Here is a 20,394-nt window from a genome sequence, read left to right as displayed (position 1 = left end):
ATAATCATAAAGCTAATTTGCGTGCCCTTCCTAACTTACCGATTTCAAGGCATGTCACCGAGGCAGGTCATTCATTCAGTAACATGATAGCTACAATACTGAAATCGGGTTTCAAATCACACCATGAACGTGAAGTAAGAGTCATTTCTAATTCATAAATTCAAAACACTATCTGCCGGCATGAACGAGAGCCCGGGTACGCTTACTTGCATATTGCCTTAGTAAATCGCTTTTTTGTTTCACTGACTAGTGTATATTCTTTGCACGATGTTGGCCTATTGTCAAATATTACCTACATAATGTAGGTGGCCTTTGTCGCTTCACCATTTTACTCACATTCATTTTGCTCTGCCTGCTTTTTGATTTTGTTTATCTCTCTAAACTTCTTTTTCTTTTTTAAAGGCTTACTGAATGTCCTTAGGCTGGGATTATCCCGCAGAACGTATGACCAAGTGAGCTACTGCGTGCGCAGTTTGTTATTTTGCAGACCTGTTTCATTCCACACAAGTTGTAGGGTATCTAATACGTGCCAATTCACTATTGTACAATGATACGCGTTTTCAGTTGTATATGCACTATAGCCACGTACTTTTGGTGATATATAGTCTTGTTTCTTAAACTACTGATAATGACTTAGCCGTGTGATACGCAAAGAAGAGGCTTATATATGTGCCCTGTGTGCCATCTGTAACCATTCACTCCGACGAAGGCTGGCCCACCTGCCGAAACGTTAGTAAAACTTGTGTTTTCGCACGTTTGTCGACCTCTTTTTCTACCATATATATATATATATATATATATATATATATATATATTGTGTGTGTGTGTGTGTGAATCTTCATTGACGCTCGCACTTTGGTGAGATTATTCATACAACAAATGTTTGTTCAATAGACTGAAACATTGGACAGACAGTTTCAAGCAGCATTCACTGGGACAACACATCTTATTCTCAAGATTCTTACTCGTGCCATGTCCGGTGGCAGCGGCGTGTACACCTCTGCGGTGATTTCAGAAATGCTCACTAGGTTGCACCCCACCGCTCAAGGCATGGAGTTCAGTTCAGTTGAGTTCAGTTCGGACTGGCATGGTGGATGGACGTGTTTTCCGAGGGCTCCCAATCGACTGCACAGATAAGTGTTTTTGCATGCTTAGAGCTGACTTTTATAATTAAAAAGGGAGCAGTTTAAACTTTATAGCACTTATTACAATGTGCGGCTTTTTCGGGGGCCAGTCACCAGATATTTACTTGTTTGGGTGTGTGTGTGTGTTTTTTGGCACCCCATGGGGGACGTGCACATACACCGAAGACGCAAAGTTTTGTAGAATAGTTTAGACTTTTTTTTCTTATGGCAGGGTTCGTCGTACGCCGTGTTTTGTAATTATTGAGTGGGACAATTCATAAGGACAATTGGTGTCAAAAATACATCATTAAAAAACTCTAAAACGTTCAAGATGCGGGGTGGGTTAAAAATGGATGCAAGTGCAAACGCGAATGCAGAGGAAACTGATGCCAAGTGTAGGCATTGTGAGGCCGAGGAAAAAATGGAGACAGTGCTTGTTGCCCAGAGTGAACTGCTGATGAAAATTACCGAGCTGGAGACTGCATTGGCGACAGAGCAAGAAAAAAACGAAGGCTATGGGGAAAAGGCTCAGGTCTACCGAAGAGGCACTAGTGAAGGCGAACAAAGGAGAGGCCGGCGGAGAGAACGGTAGGACACCGGTAGCCAGAACGGCGGACAAGAACAAGCAAGCAAGTTCGGAAAAAACAGGATCAGCCGGTTCACTGGTCGCAAGACCCTGCTTCAGCAAAGTTGTGGTGGGATCGGGAGGGGACAAAGCAGCCGGCATCATAGGAGCAAGTAACCCTCAGGTGCAGGATGCTCTAGCTGAAAAGTCACAGCACGTGATAATCGCCGGGGATTCGAATTTAAATCGATGCGCAGAAGCAGTCAAAGAGGGGGTAAGAGGTGACAAGGGGGTTGCAGTAGGGACGTTCCTAAGTCGCAAGTTGGAAGCAGTCATGAGGCAAGCGATCACAAAACTCAACACAACAGTTGATGAACGAAACCTCGTGATAATTGCAGGTGGTTTAAACGATGTCTTAAATGAATATACGGCAGGACTAACGACTATACTTTCGAAAAGGATCGATGACATGCGCGCCACTTCTCCTAAGGTACAGGTAGTGATATGCACGATACCGGAGGTATCGGTGCGTGACGGCAACCAGCAAAGAGCGGTTGTCAACGCAGGCCAAGAGATATGACAGATGGGTTGAGAGAAAGGCTTTAAGGGGGGGGGGGGGAATAAAGAGAGAGGTGCATAGGTGGGGTGGTTTTCAACAAGACAGAATTCACTTCGATGAGGGGCTAGGTCATGAGGTGGGTTGGTGGCTTGCAGGACGTGCAGTAGCTTTTTTGGGGGGCACGGGGGCCCTTCGGGGTGCAGGATAGCTAGTAACGAGAAAAACAACGAGGGAGACTCTTTGACAGGTGGTATGGACAGATATGATTCCGAAGTGGCACCAGTAACTAAGATAGGTAGAGACCGGGGCAGAAATTGACGTAGCCACGAGGACGTGAGCCAATTCAGACGTAGGGTATATATCATGCAGGGTGGCAGGAATAGGCTGATGTGGGAAGACATAGAACAGCTAAGGGAGGAGGGGCTGATGGTATATGGGTTTGTATAAACACATCTTAGGGACATGGAACAACCACCTAACAATTTGGACTATGCAAGGAAATATTGTAATAGAACAAAAAGCAGCAGAAAGAGGGTGGTATTGAGGCATTCATTTACAAAAGTACAGACTGGCAAAGGGTCAAGCAGGAGTGCAAGGAACATTTATGGCTAAAATGAAAAGTGGCAGGACAACTGACGCTCTTGGGTTTTGTATACTTGTCGACAGGGGCAAACGCCAGAAAGAAAAAACAACAAATAGTGCAGTGCATAGAAAATCACATGGACAAACTCGGAGAAGAGTGCGAGGTAATTAGGAGATATGAGTGCGCACATAGATGATATGGATATACTGACCCGACAGGCAGAATGCTAACGGATATGTGTGAAAAGCATGTGTAATGAAGAGAAAAGAGACAAAACCCGATCCTGGGCCAGCTGTTCTTATTCTGACTTCGTTCTTCATTTCTCTAGCCAGGTATGCGCCCGTGCCTGAGCACTGCTTTTGCCATCATTACACTCGGCCACGCTGCGTGCATGCAGTCCTGCCATGCTTGCCCTGCTCTGGCACAGGTCCTGTCTTCGAAGGTGGAAACATTCATAGGACCTAGGCCATGAACCACCATAGGTAGAACTAATGCCTCTGGTGGGCGGCACTGGCTGTTTCGCAATGGTTGTCGTCGGCCCACAGCTCCTGAGCCCTGAGTTGCCAATACCGTTTTTGGCGGACGGTATTGGCTGTGTCTGTGAGATCCATCTCGTGGACGCGATGACTCGCCTTGCGGGGCTGTCGATTACTCTGGTCGGTGACCATGGCTATCTCGTAGCGGTCGCAGCAAGCTTAGCCTGCAATTCCTTTGGCACAGTTTGGGGCACTGGTCTTCATTGCCTTCGGCGTTCTGGACAGGCTGCGATGCCCGGGCATCATGCTTTGACACAGGAGCCTCTGCACTGCCATCTCTGCCTCTTCTTGTTCTGCGGTCGTGAGGAATCAGGATGTGTTTTGGTGGTTGTGTACCACGGTGTCCATAGGGGTTAACGCCACCATATAGCTGCACATCACGCTGCAGACACCAGGGGCGTACGAAGGCTTCACCTCGCTGCTCTGTGCGAGCTGGTCGCCGGCTGGCCGATCCACCTCTGATTCCTCCACAACGCACACTGCCTTCTGGTGATCCGCACGGCATTCAGATGGTCTCAAAGTCATATTGCATTGCCCGTCATTCCAAGTAGGGCTGTACGCCGGGAGGCGGGAAGTACTGATGTTGACCTCGCCTGCTTGCGGTGCATCACTACCGTCGGCCAAGGTGTGGTGGGCAAATACAGATAAAACAGGCATATAGTCCATTAATCTGTCTTCGGCAGACATGGATTGATTGAGTGAAGCAATCGCACACTCGGCCAATGACTGCCGCGTAGTAGGCGAATCCCCCTCCGCCAGATCACTGAGTCTGCTCTCCTCGCTGGTATCACTTGGAACTGTTGGTATCGTAGACAGGTAGGGTGTGTCATGTAGTGACCCATCTGGCAGGACAGGGGTGGACGACTCCACGTGCCCAGGAGGTGTCGGGTTCGAAGGCCGCAACGCCAATTGCTGAGGCTCGAGGGTGGTCTTGTTGCCTGTTGTCAGACTGGAGGACTGCGATGAGACATCGAGCTGCCGCCCCACTTGAGTTTGATATATGGTAGTGGGCACGTTGACGAAAGGTCCAGCAATCCTGTGCCCCTGTGTATCTCCCTCCACGAAAGATGACGGGGTGGCCGATGGCTGACACGAATTTGGGTCCGGTACCAGCGACGAGTCTGGAAGCTCATGTGGAGAACTGCAGTGCTCAGCTGGAGCCTCGAGATAGAACCTTTCTTGAACTCCATCCTCGGTACCGGTCAGGTTGGACGGGGTGGTGGTGGAGAGGTGGTCAGGATTACGACCAAAAGCAGCTATGAGCTTGCAGCTCCACTCCGCCCATGACTGCTGCTTCTAACCTTCATAATGGTGCCACGCCTCTGCACCTTCCCGAAGACGGTGTATGGCCACATACCATTTCTGTTTCTCTGTCCAGGCCACGCGCATTGCTAGCGCGTTGACGGTTGCCACCCAGCTGTCGGCGTCGTTCCGGACCCCGTGGAATTCCGGTAGTTCGCAGACGGCTGGTGGCAACGCAGAGATCACTGACGCGAAGCAGTCGAGCCGGTGTGAGAGCTCGATGAGAGAAGACCGAAGCTGCCTGCGTTGCTCCGGTGTGCTTGCCTCAAGGTCGTATGAGGCAGCTACATCCAACACTGCGTTAATGTCACACAATGCTGGCAACATTGTAGGAGCTCTCTCAGTGATCAACGCTCTCAGATAATTAGTCTCGGCGTGTAGTTACGCGACGGTACGCCGCAGGTCCGCGGTGCTGTCGGGCGTGAAGCCCGAAGAGTCGGTGATCGCGGTCTTTGAATAAGTAGTGGTTTCAGCACTCCCGCCGGTGAGGTCGTCGAGCAGGGAAGCCTGGACGGCGTTCTGTGGCGGCTCGTTTGTTGAAAGAGCACCGCAACGGGAATGTAGGCCATGGGAAACGTGAGCGGTATTCCCAAGGGACAGGAGCCGGTGCGGATTTCTGCCGTGAAACGGTGGCAGGGTTTCAATCTGGTCATGGCCTAGAACCACAGGGGAGGCCTGGACGCCGTCCACAGGTGGTCTGATGGGTGGCTGAAGCGGCGGGTGGGACCCCATCACGAAGGAAGCGTGAACGGTGTTCCTTGATAGGAAGACCGCGCTGCCGACTAACCACTAAGACACGTACCAGTGGCTTTCTGCAGACGGTTCACTTGTCGGACTGCGCCATTGTAATCAAAAGAAAAGAGACAACACCCGATCCTGGGCCAGCTGTTCTTATTCTGACTTGGTTCTTCTCTTCTCTATCCGGGTATGCGCCCGTGCCTGAGCACTGCTTTTGTCATCATTACGCATGATTTAATATTTGCAACAGCACCGAGAAATGCGAAGGGCAGATAACATAGGAGGTGGGAAGGCTGCAGTCGACGATAGATTACACAATAATGTCGCATAGGAAGTATGATCGGCTAAGGGTGATGAACGTAGATGAATATGGGTCCAGAAGCTTAGGTAGTGATCACAAACGTATCAAGCTGACTTTTGGAAGAGAAATGAAATTGGAATGGCGGCATTACGAGCAACCACACGATATTATTTATTCAGACAGGCAAATAGAAATAGCAACTAAAGAGATTAGAAAATAATCACTGAGGATGCTAAAACAGAGTGGACGTACACAAATCTAACTCGATTGTTTGAGTTAGAACTTGCTAAAGTACGAGTCAAATCAACCGGCAAAAGCAGAGAAAAACCCAAGAGCTGGGGGGATGAGGAAGTTAAGGGATCCGTAGTAAGACGTCAGGAAGCCTTCGGGGAACACAGGTATGCTAAACAGAGGGGTGAACCGGAAGATGATGTCAAAAAAAATGGGATAACTTTTTGAGCTGCAGAAGTGAAGCGTCCGATTCGATCAGTGAAAAGATTAGAAGAAAGAGGTCCCAATGGATGGTGGAAGTAAACAAAAAGTATAGAAAGGCTGCTGCAAAGTTTTGGAACCATCTCAATTCTCTGAGTAACAAGACAAGTATGAAACAGAGGTTTATGACTACAGTTCAAGGGGTCAGACTAGAAGAAGATGAGGCAATAGAATATATAAAAACAATGGTGACAGAAAAAATTAAACACAAAGAAAGCGCTTCATCTACCGTAGCAGATGAGGATGGACCAATCAGCTCAGTGGCTCCACTGAGAAACGAGAGTGAGGAAGGGCAGCGAAAAGAGTTTTTAATAGCACATCAACAGGCTCTGACGGCATCCCAATCATGCTAATAAAGAAACTAGGACCAAACTCTAAGCGAACATTAACAGAGGCAGCAAGCAAAGCAATAATGGATGATGAAGCTCCCAATGGTTCCAAACTAAGCAGGATGAGCATCATCTATAAAGGAAAGTGGGACAAAGCCGATATAAACAACTACCATCCTATAACAGTGACATCAGTAGCTTACAGGCAGATAGTGATGCAGATAGTAAAGGAAAGACTACGGACGTGGGTGGAGAATGAGGGGGTGCTGGGAGAACTACAAAATGGGTTCCTTAAACAAAGGAGGTTGGAGGACAGTCTGTTTTTATTGAGGCAGTGTATTGAAATAGCGGAAAGAGAACACAGGCCCCTGTGGCTGGCATTTCCAGATATCAAGGGAGCTTACGATAATGTGATTTAAGAAGACTTGTGGGAAATACTGGTTACACTAGATGTGGAAGATGCAATAACTAATCTTCCAAAGGATATCTGTAAAAGTAAGAAGGTAGTTATCAAATGGGAATAACAGGTATCTGAACCTATAGAGATACAACGCGATCTTCGATAGTGGATGTTCCTTGTCACCTTTGTTATTATTGCTGTATCTCCAGGGACTGCCACAGATTGTACCTGCTTACAGACGCGCGGTGTATGACATCTTTTTTGGAAGGCAATCGCACACTCGGCCTTGCAGAAGGCCCTGTGCATGTCATGTCACCACAAGGTGGATGACGCCTTTTTGGAGCAGGTACCCACCTTAAGGTCGCAAGGTTCCCGCCAGACGTGGTGTTGTCTGTCACTGAAGGCTTGCTTAGAGACTTCAGGGATCCTAGAAAAAAGGAGAAGCGCAGAGTGAGATCGAGGGTGCAGGTTAAGAAGAAGACAGCTGTGGTGCCCTACTTGCGTGATGTTTCGCACACGCTTAAGAAAATTGGAAAAGGCGCTGGGGTTCGTGTGGTTTTCTCGGCCCCTGAGAAGCTGTCTGGCCTGTGCAGCTCGACCTCTCAGATGAGAAAGAAAAGAGGCTGCATCACAGACCATAAGCGAAAGTTCGTACCATGCATTCAATGCGTCGTGTACGTCATTCCTGTGACGTATGGTAGAAAGTGCGTGGGTCAGAGGGGCGTTGTATGAATGACAAACATCGTGAGAACTATTATAGAGTTTACACTAGAATATCGGGGCACCTCGGCATCTATGTGCGGGACTGCAAGTGTAGCCCTATCTTTCAAAAAAAAAACACGGTCTTTGTACAATATCGGGACCCAATGGGTGAGGGAAATTATTTAGGCTGAGAAAATCAAACGGTCTGGGGACAGAGGGAGATTGACCACTATGGGTCTTGGAGTGCGGCAGCACTTCACTTCGGCTCCGTACCGCGACAGCGAAAATTGCCAATCGCTGGTATCTCGAGTGCCCTCAACGCCACGAACGTCTTCGTTGGGGTGATCAAGTGCTTTCTACTGACCCCTCTAGAGGTTGCGGCGAGCCTCAGGAGGGCCGTATGGCCCATACACCAAGCCACGTCGCGCCAACGCTGTGCTAAGCCTTGTGATGCGCCGCGCTGCCGTATACCCACCTGAAGACAGCATGGAGGTTCAAGTTCAAGGTACGGCGATTGACCCAGACAGGTATGACCCTCGGGATTGGACCAAAGTCCTCAGAGCCCAGGCACACCTACGGTAAACACACAAAAAAACGACCCACGGTACGAACGCCGATCCTTCTGTGCGAGAGACGCCGAGTTAGTCGCGGGAGACGCCAGAGCCCGCCCGAGCTCCCGCGCTACAGAGCTCATCGCCGCAGCTGCGCGTACTCCATACGACTGCACAATAGATCAAACAACTATCACCCTTTCCACCTGACAGATATAAAGTGGTATTTTGCCCCCAGGGAGGCACTGACCTTACGACGCTGCAGCCACGCTACCTCCTCGCCGCTCTCATGCAGGCCGCTGAGCTGACCAACCCATCTATGCTCACCCTTCGGATTCACCGCATCAACAACACTTGCACATTGTCTGCGGTGAATTAAGAGGACGTGCTCAAGCATGCGCAGCTCCACCAAATAACATACGAACAGCTTGAGTGTGCCATGACGGCATACATCGCACCCCCCAATGGCTCGGTCCGAAGAGTTCTTGCAAACGCCTACTGGAAATAATCGGCACAAGAACTACTCACGGACTTGATCGCCCGCAACTCTCACTAAACCATACTGATGGGACCCACACGTTCAATTCTCATTACCTTTGGTCAAGCCACAGTCCCCTGCAGAATCGTTTATGGTGGAGGACTGCATCGGTGCGCGCCCTACACACCAAGGGTCGAGACGTGTAGTAACTGCGGACCATAGACCACCGAAGAGATGTATGTATCCAACCTGGGTCCCACAAATGCCCCAGATGTGGCCAGTCACATCCGAAAGAAGCAAACGCTAAATGTGCTCTAGTCTGTATCATCTGCGAAGGGCTGCATCTGTCGGGAAGCAGGGAGTGCAAGGCCCGGCACCTACCTAAATGCACCAAGCGCACATTAGAGCGTGAAGCACGATCCCAGCAACGAGTAGACCCCACAATACTAGATTCAAGCGCCCAACACCCTGAGAAACCTGCTAACCTACGAGACAGACACTCCAAAAGCTCCAATCGACGTACATGGTCCAACAAGCAGAAGACGCCCAAGAGAACCAGCATACCAGTGACTAGCACGCTATCTGCCCCGGACTCCCATGACCAGGAGCTCCGGGCTTTGCGTGTGGAGGTAAACTGTCTTGCGACCCTCATAAGCCAAAACTCTGCTCCCTTCTCATCACAGTTGCCCCCACACCCACCCATCCAGACCAAGCCCACCGCGGAGTTTTCAAACAGCTCAGCCAAACCGCCCCCTCGTAAAAGAAGCGCTGTTCGGACTCACATGATGATTATCAGACTGACCTCAGAAACTTGTAGGCAAATTCGGTGCCAAATTAGTAGCTCTGGAGGTGCGCCTCGAAGACAAATTCTTAACACTGCCTGAGCAGCTGTCTAATCCTTTCGAGCAACAGATGAATCCACTATTCACAGACCTAACCAAAACCCTAGAAACTGAGTTCCCGCAATTTGATACCCGCCTGCAGAGGCTCGAGACTACTAGCAGCTCATCTCATGAGGGGTCTTATACCTCTATCACACACGCACACACACACCCTCCCCTTACCTCACTTCCACCACAGCCACAAAAGTCAATCCTTGCTCCGCCCACGCTTCAATATGGCGGGTAGCGATAATTCTAACCATCTATCACTACGCCAGTGGAGCTGCCGCGGCTTTAGGGGCAAGCGCACGCCGCTCCAGGTTTTAGTATCTAGCCTTCGTGCCATAACTAAACTTCTTTTGCTACAAGACACACAACAACAAGCTAAACTTCCCAGTTACAATACAGTACACTCAGGCAACAGTGACGCTCCCCAAGTGTCCACACTCATTTACAGCACTATTACTCACCAAGAACACACCATCACCTCCCCCACCCCATGCATCCTCATAGACATCCCCACAAAACTCGGCACACCTTCAATATTTATAGCCAATATCTCCACACCCCACCCCAGGTCATGGCCACTCTCGATGCTCCACAGCAGAGAATTCACAGCATCACGGGCCGAAACACCCAACTCATATGTGGTGACTTTAACTCTCAACATACCGACTGGGGTTACCGGTACACCACAGCAAGGAGTCGCAGGCTTTGGACTGCTATCCAAGACCTGCGCCTCACTACACATAACATTTTTTATACACCAACCCGAATCGGCAATAGCGTAACCATGGACACTAGCCCAGACCTCACACTAAGCCGCTCACTAAAAGATATTTCGTGGTCCCGTTCGAAACACACACTTGGAAGCGACCATTACGTTATCGCCATACAAATATCTTACACACACCACAGGCGTCTACTACTCACCCACAATCTTATTCAATGGGACGCTATAAGATCCGCTCGTCGGGAGCTCCCCAATTGCCCAATACAAGACATTGGGTCACATATCTCCTGAATGACGTTACCGCGCACACAAAACACATTACTACTCCCCCCAACACCCCTACATTGGACACACGCCTAGCCCACCTCTGGGAGGCGCACAAGAGCATTCAGGAGCGATGGAAACGGCAGAAACATAACAGAACGCCAAAACGCCAACTGACCCCGCTACAGACACAAATAACTGCGCACGCTGAGAAGCTGTGCCGTTCCAACTGGAGCCAGGTGTGCAACAGCATAGCTGGCAACGTTTGCACAATCATGCATGGTACCTCCTACGGCACCTTGACAATCCCACACACTCACGCGCAACGTCACAACATCCCATTACACGCCTACTTCACAACTCGCCGCTTTCCCCTGACAGTCTTCTGGACCAACTCTGCACAACACACACAGTACCCGGCACCTCTGTCATCCTACACAGGAGCCCCGAATGAGACTCTCGACAAGGAAATTTCGGAGCAAGAGGTTCGAATGCCCCTCCAAAACATCTGCACAAACTCTATGCTCCGTAACCTGGATGATCATCCGATCGCCCAGATTACAGAATACTTTAACAAATGCTGGAAGGAAGGCACCCTGCCACAATTGTGACACCATGCCAAGATTAACTTTTTCCTTAAACCTAACAAACCCCTCACCATATCAAACCTTCAGCCTATTTCACTCACATCGTGTCTCGGGAAGCTTCTCGAACACGTTGCACTAAACAGACTAACTCAACACATGCACGACCACGATCTATACCCGCACACTATGGTGGGCTTCCGCACATGTCTCCGCACACGCCCTTCACCACGTACTCCGTCTTCCCACTACCCCCATCATCATTACTCTGACCGGCCGTGTTATCCCAGAGGTCGACAAACTGGATCTTGGACCTTCACATCCAATCCAAAACAACGGCCGTAACACTTTCACCATCCGGAAACTGAAGCAGGTGATGGAGCTGCTATCCACCTCGTCCGCCGAGTTTCTGGCAGACATTATGACATGAAATACCACGATTTCTGTCGACTCATTCATGCCTTCATACTGAGCAACTTCCTTTATTCAGTCCCGTATCTCCGACTTCGACAAGAAGAAATAGCCACCCTGCAGGCGCCATGCTTTGAAAGGCTTACAAGGTGGCTTTACATCTCCCTTCTAACACCCAAACAACTAAACTTCTTCAACTTGCGCTTTATAACACTACACGCGAACTGATAGAAGCCCACAGACAAGCCCAATACACTCGTCTAGCTAAGACTTTTACCGGACGCCACATACTTGACACCCTCAATATTCACATACCAGCAGCCGACCCCTCACTCCTACCAGTCCCTCCACCATACACACACAGCTCACCATAAAGCCTCTGCCTAGAAACACCCAAGTTGCATACCATTCGGCCCGCCGCAAGGCCCGTGCAAAAGCTCTCCACAAATACTACGGTTCCGAGGAGGAGGCCGTATGGGTAAATGCAGCTTGCACGGGTGATGACGTGCCAGTTGCAGTCGTTGATCACACACTCCAGCCCATCGTAACTGTCCACCTAAATCATGCACCCAGCCCGGAATCCTCGGAAGAAGTGGCGATATGGCACTTGCCCTTACTTGCAGATGCCCGGTACGTCCTTTCGACTCAAAAACCACAATTCTAAATTTTGCGCGAGGCCGAGTCCATGAGACCGCTTTCAGCGTATTCAGCTCGCCCCCCAAACACCCGGCCTGCCATGTGCAGCTGATCTGGGTGCCTGCTCACTTTGGAAATCTCGGAAATGAAGCCGTCAAAGACCACGCCCGAGGACTCATCAACTGGGCGGCGCTGGACACCGAGTCGGGCTCTTCCAGGGAGCGCATGCATTCCTTCAGCGAGCTAACTGAAGCATACCGCGCGGAACGCCAGCTATAACCTCTACCCCACCGATCGCTGGACAGTTTTCACCAGATATTATGGCGTCCCCTCCAGACCTGCACACTTTCCTCACCCAGGAGCATAATCCCCATCCTGTGCTCAATGCGCTCACCCCCACGCTTCCCTTACCCACATCCTCCTCGAATGCCCGGCGGAACCTCACCCGCGGTGCCCGCAGCCACTGACCACATGGGAAGTATGGGAGACCCTGCTGCGCTCGACGGACCTGGCCAAACAGAAGACCGCCACTGACCGGGCCGCCCACGTCATGCAACTACATGAACTCACGAGCGCATAGTGCAGTGGGGGTCATGCGGGGACCCTGGGTCATACGTGCCCGAATCCCTTGGTCAAATAAAGTTTTTACCACCATCAAACGGTCTGGGGATGCATGCTTTACTTGCACCTTTCTGACAAAGAGCTTTTATTTTTGGTGAGTCATGGAAATGGGGGCGGTGTTAGTGCTCGTGTGTGACTTATTGGCACTTCTTTAGTTTTCACCTTTTTGAATTTTTTGTTTCCTGTTTTCATCTTTTCTTGCTTTGCCTGTGAATATACACGTGCGTCCCAATCGAATAAACTTTAGTTGTAAGAATGCGCCATGTCCTCGTTCTCTCGCTCGTTTGTCTGTTTTTGCTCTGCACTATACATAATGGCTCACAGCATCTTCGACCGAGCAGCAGTGATGCTATTCTCTTTTTGTGAAGAAAAATGATTATCTTGAAGCAGCAAGTGCTTTGACCGTTTTATAAAAAGCTTGCTCATTTGCATCTGCAGTTGCATCAGCCAGGCACAGCAGAATAAAAGCATGAACAAGCGATGTAATGTTATAGGACCCCTGTTCAACGCTAGACTTATCTGCAATGCTACAGCACAAGGCGCTAAAGTGCCGCATAGGCAGCCCGCACTGCAATGACATTCCAAGAAAAATCTTCACTGCAGAAGTGTTGGAAAAACTTCATTTATGTAACATTAATTCCCTCGTAATGTTTTATTGTCTCGTAACATTATAATTGAGTAATTACTGTAGTGAAGAAAAACTTGGCCTTAGTTGTTGGTTCCCCAGCGTGCAGCCGACAGTGACGACAGTCGAAATTCGGGGGGCTCCGCCCCCATAGCTTTCATCGGTGGGGGGCCAAGCGCCGATATAGCACCGAAGTTTTTTTCTTCCTCCATGGGAAAAACTTAGGAGATGCCCTGAAGTCACTTGTTGTGAAGCCGGAAGTCGGCCATATTGGCTGGGCAAATTCTCCTCTCTTGTTTACATCCGAACGTAAAACAGAAGGCGCGACTCTCTCCGGCTCGGGCAGCACGTGGGCTGCGCAGCGCGCGAGTCGTGACGATCCGAAACTAGTGCAACGGGGCTCAAAACTCTGGGACAGCGCGACACCTTCGGCGAAATCATTTCGTCTGAGTATTAACAGCGAGTAACAGCCTGCCGCCAACGAAGCAAGTACAAGAGAACGCGCGCTAGATGCACTGACAACGGCGAGTGTTTTCACGTCATTAATTCAGCAACTGTACAGACATCACGATTGGTCGTGCGCCTTCTTCAACGGTTGCATTCCAACTCAAGGCCGGCGCAGCCATTCTATGACGCAGGGCCCGGCCACTCTGCCCGTGTTCCGCGTGAAACTCACCGGCGTCAGCACTCTGCGACCGCGGTGACTTTCAGCACGGTGCAAGTGCACGTGGTTGCTCTAACGTTGAAATTACAATGCTGGGGGCGAGTATAACAAGCGGAACAAAAAATGTGTTTTATTACGCACATGCTAGATGTTACTGTAATCATACCGAACACGAAACTACGTATGTGCACATGGTCCTCATTGAGTCTTGCTGGGCACAACAGTTTCGATAGATTGATTTGTGTGATTAACGTCCCAAAACCACCATGTGATTATGAGAGACGCCGTAGTGGAGGGCTCCGGAAATTTCGACCACCTGGGGTTCTTTAACGTGCACCCAAATCTGACCCCACGGGTCTACAACATTTCCACCTCCATCGGAAATGCAGCCGCCACAACCGGGATTCGATCCCGCAACCTGCGGGTCAGCAGCCGAGTACCTTAACCACTAGACCACCGCGGCGGGGCGGGCACAACAGTTTCGTCCGCTGCCACAACCAGGAGCACTGTCCAACCGTCACTGACCTGTAAGGCGTTCGTCGTCGTTTCACTTCGTCATGGTGCACAATGCGATTTCGCTGAATACTTCAAATGCTTCACCCGCATCATCCGCTGCACGACACATAGATATGCGCTGGTTCTGCGCACTGTTCAGGCCCCGTGGTGGACGAAAGGCTTTGTAAACATTGCTAAGAGTACAGTAACTGCCAGGAGAACATTGCGGAACCCATAACGCGGCGCAGAGCACAGATATTGTCCGCCACGGTTCAGCACGAGACATGCGGAGGCAGACATGCCACCGCCAGCCGCGGCCGCTCACTGCTAGACCAGCTACACTGCGCTATTCTAGCCACCCTAACTGCGCAACACGTAACCATAGCAACGCCGCCATTGTGCCCAGTGAATATGGCCGCTGTGATGTCATTTCCTCGACACTTTTCACGTAGCATGCCCTCTCCTATCTTTAACGAAGTGAAAAAACAGCGCGTAACACAGGACACAGGACAGAGAAGAGACGGACGAGGCGCTGACTTACAACCAAAATTTATTTCGTACAGGGGTGTATATATAGCACACGAAACTTGAAAAAAGAGGGAGTGACATGAAAGAGTAATTTTTTGTTATGATTGTATGCGTATAACAAATAAACTGTGATTGCGCAATCATTCGCTTGTCAAATACGCCAATTCCCTGGTGAGGAGCGTTATCGAAGGTGCACTGACACACATATCGCCTTTCTTGATTATGCAGAATGCCTCATAAATCTCACGTGTCCTTTTATCTCTGTAGCGTCGAAGTATCTTGCATTTGTCAAACAATGCACGGCATCCACAAATGGAGCTGTGCGCAGCTAAGTGGCTGCCAACAGAACCCCGCATTAGATTGCGGTGTTCCCTGAGGCGGTCATTTATACAGCGGCCAGAATGCCCGATGTAACAGCGGCCGCAAGAGAGGGGAATTTCATAAATGGCACAAAAACAACACTTGATTGCGTGTTTTTTGTCACACACGCGAGGCCCTCTGTCCTCTCTGTTCACCTGATGGCACATACTAGAGAACTTATTTCTGGCTGAAAAAACAACTCTGATTCCAGCTTTTTGTGCTACCTTTTTTAAACAATGTGACACCTTATGCAAGTAAGGAATGACTGCTGTTCTTGAAAAAGAACTTTTTTCTTGACCACTAGTCGGTTCGGTTAGCTGTTTGATGTCTTTTAAGATACTTTCAGCTATGGAACACAGTATGTTATCCGGGTACCCACCTTGCGCAATCTGCGCACCTGTGACTCAAAACTAGTACACAATGTGTGATGGCAAGACCGCATCAGGGCCGCCTTTAGACAGGATTTTGCAATCGCTCGCTTTACAAGTTTTGAATGCGCAGAACTGTAGGGTAGCAAACTTTTTTTGGAGCGGGGGGCATACTGCCAGCACACGTGGTCGGACAAAAAAACTTCAATGTCAAGGAACCGGAGTTTGTTAGCAATGGGGAATTCAGTGGTTAGTTGCAGTGAGCCCAAGCAAGTGCGAAACACATCAACAATTTGATCAGCACGTTGCTGAGCTTCAGAGTGGTTGGACCGGTACAAAATCAAGAAGTCATCAACAAATCTAAACACTTTCACGGCGCTCGTCAGTTGTAGGCAATTAATGAGAGATCTGTCATATTTGGCTAAAAGAATGTCACTTAGGATCGGGGCGAGACAGGAACCTATGCAAACACCTTCTTTTTGAATATAAAGTTTGTCATCATGCTTTATAAATGTAGAACGTAAATAAAAGGTCAACATTTCTAAAAAGTTTCTGACGCTAATTCCGCACGAGTCCTGAAATTTGACGTTCCCATAGCGGTCTATGCAGTCGCTCACCTCTGCGCACACCTGGTCCATCGGCAGGGAATAGTATAAGTCTTTTACGTCCACAGAAAAGAAGCTCACTTCTGAAGGGCACTCTTGTTGAAGAAATTCGGATACTATTTGAGGCTTTCTGATGAGGCAAGGGTCTTCCACAGGAAGGACAGATAGGGAACGCTGCAGGTACCTTCCCACCAGGCGCTGCCATGTGCCCTGTTCCGAGACAATGACGCGGAAGGGAACTTCCGGCTTGTGCGTCTTTGCTGAAAAGAACACTGAAAGGTTCACACCCCTCGCTGCTCTCACTGATGACGCCAGTTTTTGAAGGCCAGCCTCTTCACAAAGTTTGCTAGCTGTTGCCTTGACCTTGGAAGGTTTTACATTCGCGACTTGGAAGTTTTCAGTGACAGCAGCGTCCGCCTTTTCTTTGTAGACGGTTGTCGGGGCAAGGACAAAACCGCCTTCTTTGTCCGCCTGAAGGAGCTTGAGATCTGCAGCGCGTAGCGACTTAATCACGGAAGGCTGACGTGATGTTCCGGTTTGCTTTGTTGGCAACAAACAATCCACGCCTTCTTGAATGCACCTGTCTCTATTATCAACAGAGGCTCGTGCCGCCGTGCTCCTTACTAAGCTCAAAAGCTCTACTTGGTCCAATTTTGGTGGCTCGCAAAATTTTGGGCCCTTTTCCAATGCGCTTTTTACTCCAGGAGGGATGCTTGCGTTCCCTAGAGTCACAACTTCTTGTCCAGATTGGCATGTTTGCTTCTTTCTTCTTGGCAGGCTGGCAAATATCATCTTCCAAAGAAAATCCGCTGTCCGGGATGCAATACCCAGGTCTCTGCGGTAGGCCCTCAGAGCACTGTTTTGCGATGCATTTCCCATGCTTGCAGCATATAGGCAGTCCGAGTAGAACCGCACTTGTCGCCAGGCCTCCGACCGGAAGATTCGGCATATTCTGTCAGCATGACCCTTTGATGGCGCTAAACCACCAAAAAGTTGAAGAACATCTGGAGGCAGAGACGAATTCTTCAAGGCGAACGTATAAAGACGAGTCCTGCAGATCGCAGTAGCCAGCAGGTTTATACACACAACGGAAGAGCGGAGAAAGGGGTAGGATATAACAGAGCCCGATGTATTAGAAATGAACTGTACTAAAGTGCTTATTTGGGCCGGTTGGTACATGGTCAACGAAGTGAAAAAACAGCGCGTAACACAGGACACAGGACAGAGAAGAGACGGACGAGGCGCTGACTTACAACCAAAATTTATTTCGTACAGGGGTGTATATATAGCACACGAAACTTGAAAAAAGAGGGAGTGACATGAAAGAGTAATTTTTTGTTATGATTGTATGCGTATAACAAATAAACTGTGATTGCGCAATCATTCGCTTGTCAAATACGCCAATTCCCTGGTGAGGAGCGTTATCGAAGGTGCACTGACACACATATCGCCTTTCTTGATTATGCAGAATGCCTCATAAATCTCACGTGTCCTTTTATCTCTGTAGCGTCGAAGTATCTTGCATTTGTCAAACAATGCACGGCATCCACAAATGGAGCTGTGCGCAGCTAAGTGGCTGCCAACAGAACCCCGCATTAGATTGCGGTGTTCCCTGAGGCGGTCATTTATACAGCGGCCAGAATGCCCGATGTAACAGCGGCCGCAAGAGAGGGGAATTTCATAAATGGCACAAAAACAACAAACTTGATTGCGTGTTTTTTTTTTTTGTCACACACGCGAGGCCCTCTGTCCTCTCTGTTCACCTGATGGCACATACTAGAGAACTTATTTCTGGCTGAAAAAACAACTCTGATTCCAGCTTTTTGTGCTACCTTTTTTAAACAATGTGACACCTTATGCAAGTAAGGAATGACTGCTGTTCTTGAAAAAGAACTTTTTTCTTGACCACTAGTCGGTTCGGTTAGCTGTTTGATGTCTTTTAAGATACTTTCAGCTATGGAACACAGTATGTTATCCGGGTACCCTGCCTTGCGCAATCTGCGCACCTGTGACTCAAAACTAGTACACAATGTGTGATGGCAAGACCGCATCAGGGCCGCCTTTAGACAGGATTTTGCAATCGCTCGCTTTACAAGTTTTGAATGCGCAGAACTGTAGGGTAGCAAACTTTTTTTGGAGCGGGGGGGCATACTGCCAGCACACGTGGTCGGACAAAAAAACTTCAATGTCAAGGAACCGGAGTTTGTTAGCAATGGGGAATTCAGTGGTTAGTTGCAGTGAGCCCAAGCAAGTGCGAAACACATCAACAATTTGATCAGCACGTTGCTGAGCTTCAGAGTGGTTGGACCGGTAAAGCGAGCGATTGCAAAATCCTGTCTAAAGGCGGCCCTGATGCGGTCTTGCCATCACACATTGTGTACTAGTTTTGAGTCACAGGTGCGCAGATTGCGCAAGGCAGGGTACCCGGATAACATACTGTGTTCCATAGCTGAAAGTATCTTAAAAGACATCAAACAGCTAACCGAACCGACTAGTGGTCAAGAAAAAAGTTCTTTTTCAAGAACAGCAGTCATTCCTTACTTGCATAAGGTGTCACATTGTTTAAAAAAGGTAGCACAAAAAGCTGGAATCAGAGTTGTTTTTTCAGCCAGAAATAAGTTCTCTAGTATGTGCCATCAGGTGAACAGAGAGGACAGAGGGCCTCGCGTGTGTGACAAAAAACACGCAATCAAGTTTGTTGAATGTTGTTTTTGTGCCATTTATGAAATTCCCCTCTCTTGCGGCCGCTGTTACATCGGGCATTCTGGCCGCTGTATAAATGACCGCCTCAGGGAACACCGCAATCTAATGCGGGGTTCTGTTGGCAGCCACTTAGCTGCGCACAGCTCCATTTGTGGATGCCGTGCATTGTTTGACAAATGCAAGATACTTCGACGCTACAGAGATAAAAGGACACGTGAGATTTATGAGGCATTCTGCATAATCAAGAAAGGCGATATGTGTGTCAGTGCACCTTCGATAACGCTCCTCACCAGGGAATTGGCGTATTTGACAAGCGAATGATTGCGCAATCACAGTTTATTTGTTATACGCATACAATCATAACAAAAAATTACTCTTTCATGTCACTCCCTCTTTTTTCAAGTTTCGTGTGCTATATATACACCCCTGTACGAAATAAATTTTGGTTGTAAGTCAGCGCCTCGTCCGTCTCTTCTCTGTCCTGTGTCCTGTGTTACGCGCTGTTTTTTCACTTCGTTGACCATGTACCAACCGGCCCAAATAAGCACTTTAGTACAGTTCATTTCTAATACATCGGGCTCTGTTATATCCTACCCCTTTCTCCGCTCTTCCGTTGTGTGTATAAACCTGCTGGCTACTGCGATCTGCAGGACTCGTCTTTATACGTTCGCCTTGAAGAATTCGTCTCTGCCTCCAGATGTTCTTCAACTTTTTGGTGGTTTAGCGCCATCAAAGGGTCATGCTGACAGAATATGCCGAATCTTCCGGTCGGAGGCCTGGCGACAAGTGCGGTTCTACTCGGACTGCCTATATGCTGCAAGCATGGGAAATGCATCGCAAAACAGTGCTCTGAGGGCCTACCGCAGAGACCTGGGTATTGCATCCCGGACAGCGGATTTTCTTTGGAAGATGATATTTGCCAGCCTGCCAAGAAGAAAGAAGCAAACATGCCAATCTGGACAAGAAGTTGTGACTCTAGGGAACGCAAGCATCCCTCCTGGAGTAAAAAGCGCATTGGAAAAGGGCCCAAAATTTTGCGAGCCACCAAAATTGGACCAAGTAGAGCTTTTGAGCTTAGTAAGGAGCACGGCGGCACGAGCCTCTGTTGATAATAGAGACAGGTGCATTCAAGAAGGCGTGGATTGTTTGTTGCCAACAAAGCAAACCGGAACATCACGTCAGCCTTCCGTGATTAAGTCGCTACGCGCTGCAGATCTCAAGCTCCTTCAGGCGGACAAAGAAGGCGGTTTTGTCCT

The 20,394-nt window shown here is 49.0% G+C and overlaps 1 long non-coding RNA gene across 1 annotated transcript; it reads right to left on the bottom strand.

Annotated features, from left to right (window-relative positions):
* Nucleotides 1-594: 594 nt before the first annotated feature.
* Nucleotides 595-18,126, bottom strand: LOC142775917 (uncharacterized). Its single transcript, XR_012887148.1, has 3 exons — nucleotides 14,605-18,126; nucleotides 7,284-7,356; nucleotides 595-1,125 (listed from the first exon to the last, which is right to left on the bottom strand). It is a non-coding gene; the product is annotated as an uncharacterized LOC142775917 (long non-coding RNA).
* Nucleotides 18,127-20,394: the final 2,268 nt, after the last annotated feature.

This window comes from Rhipicephalus microplus, chromosome X (genome assembly GCF_043290135.1).
Source record: "Rhipicephalus microplus isolate Deutch F79 chromosome X, USDA_Rmic, whole genome shotgun sequence".
Lineage (NCBI taxonomy): Eukaryota > Metazoa > Arthropoda > Arachnida > Ixodida > Ixodidae > Rhipicephalus > Rhipicephalus microplus.
The sequence above is the reverse complement of the archived record's forward strand: the minus strand, read 5'-3'. Positions and strand labels throughout refer to the sequence as shown.